Genomic DNA, 6,000 nt, shown 5'->3' on the forward strand with positions numbered 1-6,000 from the left:
ATTTTCAGCCCATCAAGCTTGTTCATGCATATGGCAATACGGAAGACATTCCATGATTTAGGCAAGGTGCCAAGCAGAAACAATAGGTGCAAGTTGTCTTTGAACTCAATACCATTGGACAACAGACTCTTCATGATAGCATGAAACTGACTGAAATGAGATGAAAGGGAGGTCCCCTCCTTCATGCGAAGGTCCATTAACTGCTTCAACCAATACATCTATGGCACAGGACTCCGTTGTGTATAAAGCTCCTAAATCTTCTCCCATAGATCCCATGCACTTTGATTCTCATCTTCAATAACATTATGATGGACCTCTTCTGAGAGTGTCAAAATAATGGTAGACTTGCATAGCCCATCAACTTCCATCCAAACATCATCATCCATATCTTCAGGTTTAATACCCTTGAAATGCAAGGGTTTAATATGTAACTTCTGCACCAAAACCTGCCATATTTGGGACTTCCAATGCCCATACTTGGTACCATCCAACTTGACAATGTTAAAGAGAGCTGTATCTTTCAAATGACCACCATACTATCCCAAATCAAAGCAAAAAACAAAATTACATGTTGCTGTAATTAGCAGAATATGCACCAAAACCACTGTTAAAACTGGCTGAAAGGGTGGATTTCACCAAGAGAAGCACCTATCCACCAAATATGACCAAGATAACATCAAATAGTAACCATTACCATCATAGAAGTACTCAAAATCTGCAGATTTCAACTTGCTTTAATAAATGACAGCAGTATATAAAACTATCCCAAAATGAAGCAATCACTGATACATATGTCACTACAATTGCCAGGTAGCAAGATACATCCAACAGTGAGTTTCCAGGGGCAAGAAGGTACCAAGAACTGTCAAACCAATCACCTGTCAGGCAAGAGACATCTCATAGGTCTAGAAGTCATGCATGCAATGGGTCTCGAGGTAAGAGAAGAGACCAAGCACAAGCACAACTGATAGAGCAAGAAGCTCAATAGACAACCATCCAAGATGCATACAAAACTGATAAACCTGTGACAGAGATAGGTGCCTGCCCCAATAGGCATATCAAATCAGCCCACTACAAGCAAACTGTAGACATAAAGCTCTCAAGAGAGCAAATACATGTAAATTCCCAAGCTCATCTGTAAATAAGACTCTGTGTACATCCGAATATACCAAGAGGCTCCCACTGGAAGTGAAGTCAGATATTAATCCGAAGCTATCTCAGACCAGTAAAGCATAAGCCTAAAAGCATTCAAAGAGCATGTAACTGACAACCAAATGTAATGCCTAGTAGATCCAAAATGCTCAAATATATCTGAAGGTGAAGCTCCAAGTAACTGTCAAGCATGGGCAAACCAAGTGGCATCCATGTCTGACCAAAGCGTAAATGCAAGAAGCCTAAATGTCAAGCAGTGACAATAGGCATAAACCGGTCCAAAGCATGCCAACTGAAGCCAAATGCCAGTGAATGATGACTAAGTCGGAGCTTAATCCAAGCTCAAAAGCATTCCGGAACCAAGAAGAAGCCTTTGACAACCTCCAAATATATCGGTATGATCATTCAAACCTCCAGGAAGCACCCCGTAACCAATTCATACACCAAGTAAATGAGCTTCAACCCACTATATTACAGCAAGCAATTTACTATTAAATGAAGCTCAAACGGTGCTCAAATCTGTTCCAAATCAGTCCCAAAGCATAGACATAGCATCCCATAACATCTAGGCATCACCAAGCATCAATAGGCATCAAATGGGCAATGCCAAGAAGCATTAAAGAGTAAATGTCAAGTGATGCCCTGTGTTGACAGTCCGGGACTAAAGAAAAGAAAAGAAAAGAAAAAAACATAAAAATAAAACTGTTATGGGAGAAAAGGAAGCAATTCCTTGTCATAACACGCCTCGTTCCAAAAAAAGGTGGCACACACCCTTGGACGGGAAGCTGGTTGTCGCAAAGGCGGTAACACCTTGCAGTCCAAGATCGCCAAATCTCTAGTGGAACTCTTGCAAATGAAGTATTCCAGCCGCCTCCCTTGGTGTGTTGAATCAAGTAACCTCATCAGTGCTTTTGATTCCTACAACAGACTAAGTTTCCAACATGCAATCCAAGCAACGAACTTGTTGGCTACCTCGCTGGGTATGCCTCTTTATTAACCAATCCACGTCATTGGCAACATCAACCACACGAAGCTGATCCTAATTGACAAACCTAGAGTGCTATCGAGTACCCTACTGTCCTTTTCGACTTTGATTATTTTAATCCCACATATTAACAAATGATTAACAAACCTTAAAAAGCATTACAAAAATTGAAAAATTTTACAAAATTCAATAAAAATTCATTAAAATTCTAAAAAATATAACAAAAATAAAAAATTCCTAAAAATTCAAAACACTTTCCTTCATGATTTTGAGCCCCCTAATAATATTAAATTTCAAGAATCGATGGGCGAATGATTCTTTGGGTTTTCAAGAAACCTGATTATTCCATGGAAAAAAATGCTTTATTAATTTGCAAAAATTTGGGAAAATTTACTGTCAAAATTCCTCAAAATTCAAAATAATTATTTTTCATTTTTTTTATATTTGGGTTGCCCTTTGGTTTTTACAAATTACCAAAAAATAGAAAAATAAATACATTTAAAAAAGAGAAAAAAAACAAAAACAACATAAACAAAAACATGATGAAAATGCCACAAACTAAACTCAACCAAAACAAAAACAAAAATCAAAACCCATTAAAAAAGAAAAAAAATGCAAAAGCAAACAAAGGAACAAATAAATAGCTGACAACTCCCAATATTAGACCAATCCAAATGTTTTTAATTCCATCCTCCCCCCCCCCCCCCAAACCCAAATGTGATAGGACATTGAAAATTACTGTTTGCCTAAACCCAACACTACCCACAATAAAGAAAATAAAAATTGATTTAAAAAACAAACAAACTGAAAATAAATTTTAAAAAAATCACAAACATCATATAGCCCTTGTACGAAAAAAAATCATACACTCAACAAACACATAATATACCCATTTGCCAATTTGGGCATGTCCCTTATTTTTTTAATTTTTTTCATGGTATTAATATTTGTTTTTTCCGTATGTTACAGGAGGTTGACTATTATCTAGTCACCCTATTGTTTTCAATTGTGAATTTTTCAGTTCTGCAAATTGCTTGGACAAGGACTTATGTGCTTCAGACCCATCTTGCGGGTGTCCACACACCGCTAGATTTTAATTTTTTTCCCTCTTCCACGTGTACATAAACACACAAGTAATTGTAAATAAAAATAATCTGATCGTTGCACCCACAAAATTAACACAATGCACTTTCCTAAATTTGTTATTAAAATGAACCCAACTATTAAATGTAAAAGGAACCCCCGCTGTTGCACGTGCACTTTGGCACAATAATCCACCTAATTTCTAAAATTAATTAACAGTGCATGCGCACATGTGCTATACAAATATAATTAATCTTTGTAATTCAAAATGAACCCCCCAAAGTCATGATGCATGCATGTGCGTTGCACCAAAGATCATGTAATTTCTAAACATGAATTGCATTAGTAAAGACCCTCAGTCCAATCAAGTCAAAATGAGTGGGGTTGGGCCATGCAAATGACTCACCCTTCATTAACAAATTAATTTAATAATCAATTGAGCTTATTTGATCATCTAAAAAATGAATTCAATAGCGATCACCTGCTGACTTCATCGCACCTTAAATATATGCCAACATTTGCATGGATTGGGATTTCTTAATCAAAGATGTCGGTATCGCATTTGTCTGTGTTTATTCTAATGGTCTAAATTTGTGATTCTGTTTTGAGTCTAGTCAGTGTGCCTGGGATATGGTGTGCTTGACTTTTTGTTCTTTGGAGTGTTTGATTATGGGGTTTTAGGGTGTCTGACCGTTTGTATCACATGAAGCTTTCGGTCGCATGAGTGCATAGGTCATGTTGATTTTTTTTCGTAGGATGTGGATCACTTGGGAAAGTCTAGTTCGGTCTTGTCTATTCTTCTATTTCTTATTCCTGATATTTTTCTTAGTGGTGGCTTTTTTGGGTTTTGCATGAATTTTTCTATTTTTCTTGGTTGTGTGTGTGTGGATATCCTATATAGTCTGAATGGCATCAACCTCTGCTCCCGTGATTGTGATCCAAACCCCTTCTAAACCTCCTCCTATAGTTCCTCCTATTCCTTCTGTTTTCCTAGCGAAATCCCTTCAAACATTTTTGATGAATTTTTCATCTTTTCCATCTTCCTTATCCCTTCACTTACCTTCATTTTATGATTTGTATTATCCACCTTTGCACTGTTCTCCTATTATTCAATTACCATCTCCAAGTGATTATATTAAGCTTTCTTCCCAATCAGTGTTGGATACACCTGGATATGACAGTGACATTCTTCATCAAAGGCAATGGATGTTGCATGATTCTTCGATAGGACTTGTGTTTAACTTGCCTTTTAATCCAAGGTCCTGGGAGACATCCTGATACATGTTCGACTTCTTATCTTCATTTTGCTCGGGATCTGAGGATACTTTTATACGCCTCGATGCTAACTTTTATTGGTATCTTGCTTTTATGCATCAGCAGTCTCATCTGAATACTCGGAAGAGTATCTCGCATTTGATCATAAATCCAAATGTGGACATGTCTGTTGCTCAAATGGATGTCTTACATTACTTTGCACATGCTTTCCCTACTAGGTTCCTTATTTTGTTGGAATGGATGGTTATTTACAGTTTCTACAAAATGTACCTCAATATTTTGTAGATGAGAGTAAAGCTCTTGAGTGTCTCAAGCTTAGCATGCAGTTTAAAAAGAAATATCTTTGTCCTACTTCGAAGTGAAGTCTTTTCTTGGTTGTATCATATTTTCTTAATGGAAAACTTTTTCTTTGCTCTCCATTTTTGGGGGCATGTGCCATTCAAACTACTTGGTATTGTGTCTATATGAGTTTTGTGTATGTTCAGTGATGTATGTAGTGTGATGTATTATCCTCTTATGTGGAGTTGAAGATGAAGATGGACCTAATTGAGAAGCTGATGGATGGTGGTTCGTGGTTCTATCTGATTGATGGATGGAAGAACCTCTTGTATCCTTTACAAATTTGTCATGATTTTCTGTTGTTTATAAGATATGTTAATGGATAAAGGGTTTTCCTTTCGTTGTATTCTTTATTAGATGCAGGTTATAAGTTGGGGTCATGGTTGGATGGTTTATTAAAGATGCTAAAGAAGATCTAGTTGAGCTCTTTGATGAACTTGTATTCCCTTTTTCTTAGGCAAGCAAGGATGCTCCCTTATTAAGTGTGGGGATATGTTGAATGCTAAAGTGACTTGATTTTTTGGTTGATTTTTGTTGTTTTTGAGGCCTGAATGGTTCATTTTTTATGGATTTTGAATGATGTTTAGTAGTTTTGAAGTGTTTGAGAGTGTTTTTGATGAGGCTGGTTATGTTTTGGAAGCTCGTGATATTTTTTAGTAGAGATATGAGGCTTTGTGTTGAGGTTCTGATAGCTTTTGTTCAGCTTCTATTTGTTTTATTTTTCTTCTATATGAAGCATGGAGTAATGATTGATGAAGTTTGAGGTTGTTTGAAAGCTCATTGAATGGTTTTTGATAGTTTGGAATGATTATAGTACGAGTTATGTGGTTCTAATGCTTTCTATTGACCTTCTTTAACCCTGTGTTGAGCTTCTGTAGGGTCTCTGTTCTTGTTCTGTATGCCTCTGTAAGTGTTCTATAGATATATTTTCTTGTAGTAGAAACCCTATTTTCTTGGTGTTCCTTTTGGGGCACCAGCACCTCAAAGTGTAGATCCAAGCTTGAGCACGTGCTCAAGCTATACATCTTGAAGGATTGGTATGCTACACTTCTCCTCTAGAAATAAAGGATCAATATGAGCTTGAGCATGTCTTGAAGCCCTATCGTCCCGAAGACATGTTAGAATTTGTCAAAGAAAGATATTTTTGATACAAGCTTGAGCATGTG

The sequence above is a fragment of the Lygodium microphyllum genome, chromosome 22, assembly GCF_053477565.2.
Source record: "Lygodium microphyllum isolate KBCC chromosome 22, Lygodium_microphyllum_v1.1.10, whole genome shotgun sequence".
Taxonomy (NCBI): domain Eukaryota; kingdom Viridiplantae; phylum Streptophyta; class Polypodiopsida; order Schizaeales; family Lygodiaceae; genus Lygodium; species Lygodium microphyllum.